This window comes from Octodon degus, unplaced genomic scaffold (genome assembly GCF_000260255.1).
Source record: "Octodon degus isolate 3935 unplaced genomic scaffold, OctDeg1.0 scaffold00132, whole genome shotgun sequence".
In the NCBI taxonomy this organism is placed as follows: domain Eukaryota; kingdom Metazoa; phylum Chordata; class Mammalia; order Rodentia; family Octodontidae; genus Octodon; species Octodon degus.
Window position 1 is genome coordinate 5,145,755 of NW_004524708.1, and position 14,302 is coordinate 5,160,056.

Here is a 14,302-nt window from a genome sequence, read left to right on the forward strand (position 1 = left end):
TATGAAAGGGAACGAAGTGCAAGAGTATTATATGCAAATTATAAGAGGAAATTCAAAATCCTATTCTTTTCAGCATTCATTCTCAAGTAAAGAATTACAACAAGTTTCAGAATCAGAGTTGTTTTCCTAACGTCACAAAGAAACTTTGGCAAAAGACTGGATAACTAATCTGGGGGGGGGCATGTATTCTTAATATTTGGATCTAGTCATTAAAAAATATTTCTTTCCATCAAGGATGTCTTTGTCACCTTATGAGTTGGCTCTTTAGATGCCAATTTATTAAAAGAAACTCAAAACCCACTCAAGAACTAACCAGCATAAGTTTAAGAGGAAGGCACAAGGAATCTTTCTGGACAAGTTCTTGACCATGCATGAGTTAGAGAGGCCAGGAAGATCTTATAACCATGGCAGGAAAAGAAATGTGTACACATATGGAAGCAACCCTGGTACATGGCCAATAAGAAAATTGTCCACTGCACTTTCTGAATGGTAAGATTACTTTGTGTGCCTATAACAGTGGGCAGTTGAGGATGAGGATGAGGGCTGTAATATTCTGGTACACTACAAAGAAATATGACTGATGGGGCCCATGAGGGTTGACTGACCTTTATTAGTATACAGAGTCTGTATATTTACTTTAACTGATGTTCCTGACTTGGTGCTGTAGCTTTCACGTACAATAAGTCAGATACCTCAAAGCAGCAGCAGTCAGAAATAGATGGCTAATGCAGAGGGGAGTAGCTATTTCATCAATAGCATTAGAATAGAAATCGTGTCCCTGTAAATATTGTGTCTAGTTTTCACAGAGCCAGTGAATAGAGAGAAGATGATGATGTGGTCCCAGGACTTCTCCTGAGAAGCAATGCATCTCCCCAAAGCCTGTGCTGTACTCATCTTTCTTGATGTCTCAGTGTCAACTGAGCCTGATTCTCAAGGTCATGCCCCTTAGTCTTCCTAGTGTCCAGTTGGTCTTGGTGTTTGGTCTCAGGATAGATGAAAGTGTGGAGATAGCTCATATGAGCTGGAAGCTGTGAGACATGCCTTTCTGCAGAGTGAGAAGATGTTACTTAAGAAAGGTTGTCTCTTAAAAACCCCTTCAGTCTCTCTTACCCACTTAGCAGTTTACTCTGAGTGTTTCTTGGGCAGCATGTTTGCTTACATATTGGTTACCCTCAGCATTGTTTCAACAAGTGTCATTTCAATCAATCAATTCTCTTTTTTATGAGCAGAATGTATTTATTTATTTTTTCTCATAACTTTATTGAGAAACAAATAGTAATGAGACAGTTTCAAACCAAATTGGTAGGACGGTTTCAATAATTAACACATTGCATACATTCTTCCTAATGGTTAATTGCTGTACAAGATGAGGACATGATATCCTATTTACAAACACTATTAGAAAAAATCCCTCTATTCATTAAGAAAATGTAACTATATATCTATCCTAACCATTTTGAATACACAGATACAAGATGGACATTCATCTGTATCCCCTTTTTTTGTTAAGTTCCGTTATTTGAATATTGTAAGTGTGTTAACTCAGCAAAATATTCTAAAAGAGTCCAGTAGCCCATAATAGTATTGAGTCTTCTGCTTCACTGGCAATGTCAGAAATTGTTGACCTGAGTCAATTCTTACATTGAATAAATATTATATCAATGTCTTCAAAAATATTGTTGCCTTTATATTTCTTGTTATATAACTCATAAAAATTCATAAAATTATAATTTTTGGTATTTATGTTTGGTACAAGGTATCACTACACAGTTTGGACTTGTAGTGATCCTTCTGTTTCCAACCTCCCCAGCTCTGGGATTATAGGGATGCACCACCATGCCTGGAGTCAGTCACTGGCTCAGTGGACCCAGAGGATGGGGCCAGCCTGACATGCTGGACAAGGGATCAAACCCTGCTTTGCACTTGCCAAAGCAGGTGTTCAGTTCACTGCATTTTGGTATTTAAATTATTAGACTGATAAATAATTCCTTCTCTCTGAATACATGTCAATTTTTTGTTGTACTTAATGGTTCCAATGTTAATAGCATTCTTAATGATTTTCCATCAATACCGAGGCATGAATGCATATTATATGGCTTATGTCACCTCAATATCCCTTGTCAGTGGTACAGAGTGATGATATTGTGAATGACCACAGTGTAGATCAGGAGCTGGGCTCTCACAACAGGAAGCAGCTTTTGTTGGGTTGCATACAGGAGTAGATAGAAATTTGGAAAACTACCAGTCCTTATGGCCCTAGGAGATTATGTTCAACAGATACCATTCTATTTATAGTTACCAGCATATTGGAGATGCTCAAAATATGTTGTCAAACATCTGGAGGTCTTAGGTTCATGACCTTATTAATCAGTAAGGATCAATGTGTTACCTAATTCTCTGTCCTCTGTTTGATCTGATGGGTTAGCCCAACCAGCACTTGATTTTTCTCATAAAAGGAAGTGCCTCAGTCACCTTTCCCCCCTTTGAGGACTTTCCATAATTCCTCCACCAAGCCATATATGAATACTGGCAAGGAGTAAATATTTCAGTGGAGCAGCATGCAGTGTGACATTGCTCACCAATTCTAGCAGAAAATTAGTGGCAGTGATAACTAGCTCAGCATAGTTGGGCAAGGCTGTACCTCTTCTCTTTTCTCTTGAAGCAGTAACCCGACAGACTCCCTAAAGCTGTGATGGTCAAAGAACAGATACTGGTGAGGAAACAAGGAATGCAAGGCCCAGCCATTAATCCAAAGCCAGAGAGAGCTAAGGAAGCACTCAGGAGACACTTGAGCTCAGCTGAGCCTTGCATATAGGTGTGTGTCTCCTATAGTCTATTCTTTTTGTCACATGAAGAGTAATTGCAATAATCTTTATATAGGAAGACTTGGAAGGTAGAGACATTTGGCCCCCTATCAGGTTTCATTAGTGGGTATAATTGCCTACATTAAACATGGCTCTAGTTTTTAGCCTGGCTCTAATTTTCACATATCTACAATGAACACTGAGCTCAGAGTTTACCACCAGTTTGTTTGCATTTTCTAGTCCAATGTGACTAGAAGTTATTTTGTCACAAATTAGGATTCAGTAAAGCTTCTGCTTGTAAGATACTTTTTCTTTCAAACATTCACCTTTTAGGAGGAATCAGTACAGAATGTCTGATGATATCAATGGTTGCTTGAGAGATGCAAGTTAAAACATCACTGAGATTCCACCTTTCTTGAAAGAATAGCTACTGTCAACAAGTCAACTAATAACAATGCTGCTGGTATGTCAGCAAGAAGAACGCTTCTCCACTGTTAGTGGGAGGGCAGACAGGTGTAACTACTGTGGAAATCAGTGTGAAGATTCTGCAAAAGTTGAGCACTAAAGGTCTTATTTAACTCAGCTATTCCCCCTTTTGGTATCTTCCCAAAAGAATTAAAAACAACATGCTACAGCAATATATGTGCACTCATGTTCACACCAGCAGAGTTAGAAGTCATTAAATCTTAGAAACAGCCCAGATGCCCACCAACTGATGAATGAATAAAAATGTGTTTTTTTAATACAATGAAATACTTACTCAGCCATAAAGAAGGATAAACCTGAAACAGTTCTAGTTAAATGCATGCACTTTGAGACCTTGAGATTAAGTGAAATAAATCAGACACAAGTGTATAAATATCATATTGTCTCTCTGGCATGAGAAACTGAAAGCGTAAATAAGAACACAAGTATACAATAAATATTTGAAATAGGAAGAAATTGTTCAAAAGGAAAGGGAAACTATAGAGGAGAGAGGGGGAAGAAAAAATGAAAGAAGAAGAAAATGCAAACAAGGTTTTGTAAATACGGAGAAGACAGATTGATAGGAAAGAAGGGGAATAGGGAATGAAAGGAATTGAGATACATGATGTATAAATTCCCTATGATGAATGTCTAAATTTTACAAATTTAAAATCTTATAATTTTGGAAGTGGGTCTGTCTTCTGAAATAGGACTACCGGTACTCCCAGAATATGTTGCCAACTGTCAAATATTGGAATGGGAAGGGAGAGTTCCTGGGGGCAATTATGTTATTCTACCAATTGCTAATCAACTGATTTTCATACAGAGACACATGTGACTCCACTGTTCTGCTCTCAACACTTCAAAACACCATCTCTTTGTAGCACTTTAATTCTTTGGGAATGGAAGTGCACTGCATCCAGAAGGCTGGGAAGACCATAACCCTACCCCAAAAGAAAGGACCAAACTTATTGTAAAACACAAAGCATGAGAGCACAATTAGGCCAGAAAGGAAAGTAAAGCAACAATTTCCTAAAAAAAAAAAAAAAAAAACCCAACTCATTAACACAGCTGTGCTGCTTAGGAGAACACTCCCTGAAGCTCCTGGCAGCAATTGCTCCAAATATGACTCCCCCTGACTTCCACATCGACTCAGGGTCATTCTGTTCTGTGGACCAGTTACCTTGACCCTTTTTATTCCATGCTGTGTGACCTCAGCAACAGCAATGTATCAGGCCAAGTCTGAATAACTGCACAGCCTCCTTTCCAGAAGACAAACCAATGGTTTTCCTTGGTTCCAGATTTGTCTGTTTGTTTACTACAAATCTAGTCCATGCTACCAGAGATAAACTTGAGAGAAAATTCAAAGAGGATGAAGGCGAGTTTTTTTCAGTTCCTCATTTTCTCTGGAAGGAGATCAGTGAATCTGCTCTCCTGGAAACATTCTGCACATGTTTCTAACGAGATAGGGGTAGGGAATATACTAGGGCAAATGACTTGAGGTAAGGAGAAGGCTGAAATAAGGGTTTGTGGATCCCCTAATTAGTGTCCATTTGGGAAGTTCAGCTGGTATTTTTCCTTCTTGCTTGTCTTTCACTCAATGAGGGGGTCTGAGTTAGGACCAAAGAGTGATCATAGAGGGGAAGAGGGCTCTAATGACTTAAATTACTTCCTGGTATATGGTGTACAAATATCACATTGGCTCTCTGGTGTGAAAAACTGAAAGTGTAAATAAGAACTAAAAGGTATATTAGATATTGTGAAATGACTTGCACGTGTAATGGTATCTGAATGACATCATACCTGTACATGTGTGACTCATACAATGTGAACTGTGTCTGTACAGGTTATAGGTAGAAGGAATATGTATAGGATGATCTTGAGACTAGAGTATGGGTTTCGCAGTTGTCTCCTGACTTAATATATATCATGCTACACAGACAGGAGTAGGTTTACAAGATGGTATTACCAAAAGCCTTCCTTACAATTCAGGAGAAAACAAAAAGTAGGGGAACAATAAGCACTAATAAAAAGTCTTACTTTAGGTAAACAAGAACTGTAAGTTACTTATCTATGATTGAAATTACCAGACAGGAGGTACAATGCATGACAAACTTATCCTCGTCTTCCAACTGACAAACAAATGCACTCTCTTGGTTACTGGAAAGAAAGAACTAGCCTATATTTCTATCAAAGTGAGATTTCTCTGTGCTCAGAAATGCCAGGATTATGAAGTGAATAGTCAGAATTTTTATACTTCCCTCCAGTCCCACACTTGGCTGACCCAGGCCAGGCTCTTCAGAGAAATCTCTGAAAAGGCACATAATCACTGGAGGTCATAAACAAAGACACTGTCACTTGCAAAGACACGTAGCTCCTTCCTGGAGTAGCTGAAAACTGGTGATAACAAACCACAATAACCCTCAGCTTACATGTGGATTTGATTTTTGTTATTATTTATTTTGCAATTTTGGCAGTTTTGAAGGTAAAAAATGTGTGAAAGGGTAATATGTCCCAAGGACAGCCAGTGCTAAATCAATATTAATTAAATAGACTTATTCTTATTTAACAAAGCACTGAAGTGTGGAGGAAGGGACCCACTGTGACCATTTTTTAAAATTTCCTTTTGCCATCTGTCAGGTAAGGAAACACCTCCAAATTCCATACATCAGCACTTTTAAAATATCACCAATTTTCAGCTCAGATTGCTTACCTAATGATGTATTTATTGTACCTCACTCATGATTTCCTAGAGACAAAGCTGTATTATTCTCCAGGATCGAACCAGGAGCAGCACCTACAAAGACAAGAGAAGATTGGAAGAAAGAAGAATATTGTGTTGAATTTTTTTAACCAGCTCAGAAAACTCCAAGCATATGATAGCATACAGACTTGGAATGCCAAGTATCATATTTTCAATGTCAAGTACATAGAGAACCACATGAGGCCCAAGGAAACTACAAAAATGCAGTCTGGATAGTCTTTGTTCATCTGTTCATATCTATTAAAGACTCAGGTCACCACTCCTAACATAGCAACATATAAATGCATAAAAAGAACCTTTCTACAACAAGTAAAAGACAACCCTGTGCATTCACTATATCTCTTTCAGGGTGTATAGATCCTGATGGCCAGTCAGACCTGAACATCACTTCTGAGCAAGATGCTACTCAGAGCTGGTAACATGGGGAGAAGAGTGCTGAGAACACCCATCATCACCACCACTACCATCAAGAGCCACATGGAAGAAGAAAAAGCTCGTTATAAGAGATAAAGACATTTGAGCAGCCACAGAACTACAAATCATAATTCTGAGCTTGTCGCAAGTAACTCTATCTCAAATCATATTAGAATTAAGTAGCTCTAAATCCCAGTAGTGCTATCCAGGGTGCTGATATTGATTACTTGTCTAAATTTAAGTCAGAATTTCTACCTCAGGGCCTGACATTCTACTATACCTTCGTCTTCTGTGTCATGTGCTTCTAGCAAAAATACTTGCAAGTTTTAAAACTTCACTATAGAAATTCAGGAAAGTTCATATGTTGGAAGTAATCCTCAAGTTGTTTTAATATTCCCTCTATTACTATATCAAAGGGCAAGAAGATATAGAGTTTGTTGCCAGTGCTATTATTGTCTGACAGGAAGTATCAGGAAGTTAAACAAATAATGATAAACTTTTTGCTACAGGCATGCATAGATGATGCTGTGATCTCAGAGGATGGATTTCTCTGTCTAGATATAAAAAAAAGGAAACACAGTCTTAAACACGTTTTGTCATTTCAGAGTTAGACTTGGGATTGAAGTAAGACATAGATAAATCTTTTTCCCTCGAAGTACTAGTTTTTCTACTTAAAAAGTATTTCCAAAAAGATGTTAGTGTTTGATATTACCCCATCTACAAAACTCTGAGCATGGAATGATCAGCAACAATGTCTTACAGTATTTTTCACAAAAGACACCCAATGTTTACCTTTATGTCATTGCAGCTCCATTTTCACCTTGTGAGATAAATCTACAACACAGTATGAACATTTTAGATTCTTACAAATGCATTGTTCTAATTATAATAGTTTTACCTCTTATTTCTATCTAAAATAATCTACATCTCTTATCAATTGTAATTTTGTTTCTTGGGGTCAGGGTCATAATGTTCTATGCTAGAATTTCCAGATTTTGAATTAAGTTTAAAATTTATAATTAAATTCAATGTTAATTGTAAGAGAATGTAGACATTTCTGATATATATATATATATATATATATATGCCTATATAATGTAGATAGATATATAGATGTATAGATATATAGTTAGATAGAGATAAAGATAGAGGTGATATATTACTGCTTCTGAAGGTTCTCTAGTTGCTATAAAAGTTTTTAGAAGTTTTGCTTTAGGAAGCATGATTGAACTACAATAATGAAATTATATGGGACTTTCATCCAATTTTTTTGAAAAATAACTAAATACTGACAGTATTATAAGTGTATCATTAGTTAATCCGCCAGAGACATATGCAGTGTTTTCTTTATTCAACCACTAATAGACACTTAGGTTGATTCCTCACTAGCCATTGTGATAGTACTGCAACAAACACTGGAATGGATCTATGTCTTTCAGATGATTGACTGCATTTTCTTTGGCTATATAAGCCTAACAGTAGGATTTCTGCACCATATGTGACTTAGCCGATTTAATATTGCTGTAAGAAACTCCCCAAGGTTAGGAGCTTTATAAAGAAAAGAGGTGTCTTTGGTTCACAATTTTGATGGATAAAAGTCTGAATAACATAGTACCAGTGTCTGATGAGGGCATTCTGGCTGTATCCCAACATCTAGATGATATCCGTAGCAGTAGTACACAGAGCAGTAAATGAGGGATGAAGAGATCACATGGTATAGAAAGAAACAGAAGAGGTGAAAGGAGCTAGATTTGCTCTTTTACAGCAACCATTCTTCCAGGAACTAACCCAGTCTCACCAGACTGGCACAGACCTCTTCATAGACACAGTCATAGCCCAGGGCCCTCTCCCCTGGGTCCTCTTCTTAAAGGTCCTGCTACCATTCAACATTGCCACACTGGTGACCAAACCTCCAGCCCATGAATCTTTGGAGTACAAACCACATCAACAAAGTGGCTCCAAGTTTATTATTTTCAGGAATCTTCATACTGTTTTCCATAATGGCTATACCAGTTTACATTGCCATCAACTGTGCAAAAGAGTACCCCTCTTTCTCTGTACTTATTCATGCCAATGTTTTTATTGGTAATATCCAGACTACCTGGCATGAAGTGATATGGAAGAGCAGTTTTTATTTGTATTTCTGTAACGATTAACGATGCCGATTGTGTTTTATAGATCTTTTGGCTATTTGTACATACTCTTTTGAGAAATTTCGATTCAGATCACTTGCTTGTATTTAAATGATCTTATGTTCTTCCTTTTCTACTGTGTTGAATCCTTTGAATATTCTTGATGTTAACATTTTGTAAGATAGTTTTCACCCATTCTGTACATTGTCTCTTCACTCCATTGATTATATTCTTTGCTGTGAGAAATTTTTTTTATTTTGTTGTAATTCCATCTGCCACTTTTCATTTTGTTGCTTGTGTTTTTAACGTTTTCTCAAAAAAGTCCTTGCCTACCCCAGTGTTGCAATTTTTCTAGTTGCTTTTTTTTCTATTCTTATATTTAAATCTTTAATTCATTTTGTGTAGGTTTGTGCATATCATGGAGAGAGAGGGAAAAACAAAGACAGGATTCTAGTTTCATTTTTCTCCTTTTGTACATCTAGTTTTTCCCAAGCTGTTTACCAGAGAGATTATCCTTTCTCTATTGAGAGTTCTTGATATTTCTGTCAAAATTTAGTTCACTGTAAGTGAATGGAAGGGCTGGCCAGATAGCTTAGTGAATTAAAGCATCTACTTAGGCAGACATAAGGACCAGGGTTTGGTACTCAGTATGCCATGCTGTCCCCGCCCTCTGGGCACACTAAGCGATTGAGACTCAGCATGGTCATGCGCCTGTAATCCCAGTGTTTGGGAGACTGAAAACAGGAGACTCATTATGAGTCTGATCTGTGTAGTGAGACCTTATAGACCTTGTAATAAATACATAAAAGGCAAATTGATTTATTTATGATAAAACACATTATATGTAAGTAATGAAATAATTATACATGTAATCTATGGGTTTCAATTAACTTTCAGGTATGTGATGTAGTATTCCCTGCACAATAAAGAAATTTTACGATGAAAAGAAAATCTTGTTTTTTATTTTATTTTGCGGATAAACTTACTTTGAATTGACTCTAGTATAACCTAATTTGGAATCAAATCTTCTTTAGAATATGGAGAATGGGACCCAAGAAATTGTCATCACATAGTCTGTCATTCCTGTAATCATCTGTTATATGGTTAATGAAACTCTAGGACTCAGAGTTGGGAGGAAGTTGTGAGTTGGGTAGTAAGGTCCATGGTTTATTTTTTAGTTGAATAATTAAAATTTTTTCTAGGTGCATGCTTGCACTACAATATTATTATGTACACCATGGGGGTACATGCATACAATACATTTTAATTCTTTGGTTTTCTAAGTGATCTTCCACTAAATGGGTTCTACTTTTGTCTTTGAAAGATAATTCAAAGTGCATCAGTCTTTACTCTGAATATTCTTTGTGTGATGGACCCATGTCGAGCTACTTCTTCCTTGATCTTACATCTAGCAGTAGGAATATATAAAATGTATATTTCATATGATGTATATATGTATATAATTATGTTAAAAAGAATCTTTTGGGAAAACATGCTAATGCTCTAATAATTGGTGCAGCCAATAGTATATGGTTGTCTGGGAATGGGAGCTTTACTTCGGGAGTTACATTCTGCCTAAAATCATACTGTGTCATGAATATAGCACTATTATAATAGCCATAGTTGGAAGGACAAAGATCTCCTACGGGTAAGGAACATTGTTTTAACTACAGTCCTCTCCTGACAACTCTTTAAGCATGTTATTTAATTAGCTAAGAAAGAAAAGATTATTTTAGTAAAAACAAAATTGGCCTTCTAAATGTGTACAGTTCCTAATGTCTTATCAATTATTATACTATCTTTGAAATAAAGACAAAACAAAGACAAGGAAAAAATTGAGATTTTTTGAAAGCAAGTGTCATTATTTAATTGTTTTCCCAATCTTATGTATCTATATCTGTTAATCTGAAAAACAGGTTTGAAAATAAAAATAGATAACATAGAAATCATTGTTAATTAGCTATACCTGTTTTGAAAATCTGTAACATATGCATTGTTGCATGCTACTCTATTTCTGTCTTTTTTTTCTATTTGTTTTTTGTTCTGTTTTTACAATTCAAAATTAAATTAAATTTTAAAAATTAAAGAAATAATAACTTATTAAAGAAGAATCTTAAGACAAATTGGTAGGACTAAAAATGAAGGATTGAGGCATATGGTAGAAACATATTAACAATCCTGGCTGCTGTTGTTACGGGTTTACAAGAAGGAACAATTTAGGACATATAATTTATAGAATAATTTTATAATAGACATGCAAACAGTCATATACAAAAAGAATGCAGGAAATCTGTTCACACACTAATGACCAAAGAATCCAGCTGAGGGCCTGGATCCTATGGCAATATCCTACACAAGTCCAGCTGAAGATCAAGAGTCCATAACAATGCCACCCCCAAGTCTAACCGGTGGCCAAGAGCCCACAACAATGTCTCATACAGGCCTGTTTCACAGATCTGTACTGGGATGACTAGAAGGTCAGTGGTGACAGCTAGAAAGTCTGTGCCAGCGGAATGAAGGATCTGTGCTAGCAGGCTAAGGGATCTGCCCTTGTGCCAGGTAGTGACATTAAATGTATGAACCAGAGCTCCCCTGAAAAGTATCACAGCCATCTTCAGCAATGGTGAGGTCCCGAGCTCCTCCTATGATGAGGACAGCTGAATTCCCTTCAGGAAAACAAACCGGGCAAGCTTCTCCAGGAGACTGAGCAGCACACCATCTTCTCCTCCAGAACCAGGAAGTGATGTTCAAAGCGAGGATCAGAGCTCCCCCAATGTGAACCATAGCCATTCTCAGTGACAGGAAGGTCCTGAGCTTCTTTGACCATAAGACCAGCCCAGTTCATCAGAAAAACCAGCATGACAAGCTCCTCAGAAAAACCAAGAGCCCCCTACAGCTTCTACAGCTACCACCAGATTCTAAACTTCTTTCTCTCCAGTTCTGCCTCTTATGCCAGCAACAATCCCTAGGTGGGCCCCCCACATCCAGCAGCACACAGATTCAGTTTAGCTAGGTGTTACAAGTTTACCACCAGTTGTCAAATCACCATACTTGCATTTATGGGACAGAAGAGTCCAGGGTTAGCTATATGCGAGAACATTAAAATGAAGTGTTACAAATTACTACAAAGTAAGACTAATAACACTAAGCATGAAATTTGGGAGGAACTTGGAAAAAGTATAGATAATTTATTTCCTTACTTTAATAGAGCAAAGCAAACACTACTGGCCCAAATTTAAACATGATGTTAACTAATGGGTAATAAATTCAGTTTTTTCACTATAATATTACTTCTTGAACCAAAAGGGAAGCTTTATAATATTACTTCTTGAACCAAAAGGGAATAAGTATTTCCCTTATGGAAGCAATACTTATTTGAAGTTTGGCAAACACTTTAGCCTCCCATTAGCATACTTTTTTTTATGAAAGTCAAGTAGAAAATAAAGTCTTCTCTTGCTTTTATATCTACATCTGTGTAAAAAGAAAAACTTCTTAAATGTCAGGAAACTAATACAAATAATAGTTTTAGGGGATATAAAAGATATGAGTGAAGACAGAGATGGACAAAGCATAGTATTTATTTTCATTTTCTAATTTTTTATCCTACTTGGAGTTCTAATATTAAACTCACTGAATAAATATGTGTCAACAGGGTAATGTGGTCAGGGTAATGTGGTCAGGTAATGTGAACTCAGTTCACATTTTACCTTTGTTTTTGCATACCTTGCTTTACATGTATATAAATATATGTCTTGCTTGGATACTTGCCACTATATGCAAATATAAATATATTAAAAAATAAAATTAAGAGTTGTCTTACTTTTCTCTCATTGCTGGGACAAAATACACAACATCCAAAGTTAAGAAAAGTTTACTTAGCTCAGTTTGTAGAGGCTTCATTCCATAATCAACTGGCTGCAAGGTAGGATGGCATGGCAGAGGGGCAACAGTTCATGGTGATAGAAGATACAAAAGTAACAAGAAAAGAGGAGCAGGCCCCTTTCCTTCCCTTATATTGTATGTAGGCTACTGCCCAAGATAGCACTCACCTCCCAAATCCCAGAACTAGACAATGAACCAAGTAAAAAACTAGATTCAGTGCCTTTGGAAAAGCCTTCCCTGCATGACTATCTGAGTTCTTGGGGGGACATCCAGGCACAAACTATACAAAGAAAATAGTTAATAAAATATAAAATTTTAAAAGCTGTTAAATAGCCCAAATTTAAAATAAAATGTAGAGCTCCTTTGCCGTGGCTGTGGAGCCAATATCTGAAGAGAATCAGGATGCTGCTGTGTATGTTAGGGGCCTTGAAGGGAAGGTTAGTGAACCACTGCTGTGGGAAGTCTTTCTCCAGGCTGAGCCAGTAGTCAACACCCACATGCCAGAGGACATAGTCACTGGCCAGTACCAAGGCTAAGGCTTGGTTGAATTCTTGAGGGAGGAAGATGCTGACTATGCCATTGGGATTATGAACATGATCAAACTCTACAAGAAGACAATAAGGGTGAACAAAGCATTAGCTCAAACCTAGACGTATGTGCCAACATTTTCATTGGGAACCTGGATCCAGAGATTGATAAGAAGCTGCTCTATGATACTTTCAGCGCCTTTGGGGTTATCTTACAAACACCCAAGATTATGAGAGGCCCTGATACAAGCAACTCCAAAGGTTATGCTTTTATTAATTTTGCTTTTTTGATGCTTCAGATGCAGCCATTGAAGCTATGCATGAACAATATCTCTATAATTGCCCCATCACTCTGTCTTGTGCCTTCAAGGAGGACTCTAAGGGTGAGAGCCATGGCTCAGCTGGAGAAAGCCTTCTGGAAGGACAGAATCTGCTCTTTCAGGCTCACTGTCCTCAACAGCTATTTGCCAATGCACCACCTCCACCCTCTGCCCCCAATCCTGTGGTATCATCATTGGGATCTGGGCTTCCTCCACCAGGCATGCTGCTTCCTGGCTCCTTCCCACCACCAGTGCTGCCTCCTGGAGCACTTCCACCTGGAATACTGCCAGCCACACCCCCTCTTCCTATGCCTCCTGAGGCTGGAGGATACAGTCTCCCTTCAGCAGGAACCCCAGGGGCTGGACATCCTGGTAATGGACACTCATATCCTCATCACTTCCTACCAGCTGGGATGCACCATCCAGGGATGTCTCACATACAGCTAGCCCACCATGACCCCCATGGCTTAAGGCATCCTCATGCTGGGCCTCCAGGCTTGAAGTCATCCACCACTCTGGCCACCATATGGAATGCCTCACTGTGGACCTCCTCCCATGGGCATGCCCCCCAAGGGCCTCCATTTGTGTCTCCTATGGGTTACCCAGGTCGTATGTCACTACGCAGAATGTGTGGACCTTCTCCATTGATGCCCCCTCATGGGTACACTGGGCGTCCGCTATCACCTCCTTCTGGCTACCAGCGGGGACCCCTGTCTCTGCCCAACCTACTCCCCAGCCTCCAGTTCCTCCTCATAGCATACTTCAGGGCCCTCTCGCTCAGTAGATTTTCATTTAGTTTCTTCCTCTTATGTTCCCCCACTAACTTTTTTTGATTCCTTGGACCAATCAGAGTTGCTGTGGCTTCTTATGGCTGAGGCAAAAATCCCTTTCAGGCTCTCCCAATTCCTCCTTTTAATGAACATTTCTTCACAGGAGCTTTTTCTTTTTTATGTTTATCCTAAGTATTTTGCAAGAGAATAGAGAAAATAAAACC

General features: G+C 38.0%; 1 pseudogene; it reads left to right on the plus strand.

Moving 5' to 3' along the window:
• The first annotated feature begins 6,453 nt into the window (after positions 1-6,453).
• LOC101585908 lies at positions 6,454-14,092 on the plus strand (annotated as a pseudogene).
• The last annotated feature ends 210 nt before the right edge of the window (positions 14,093-14,302 follow it).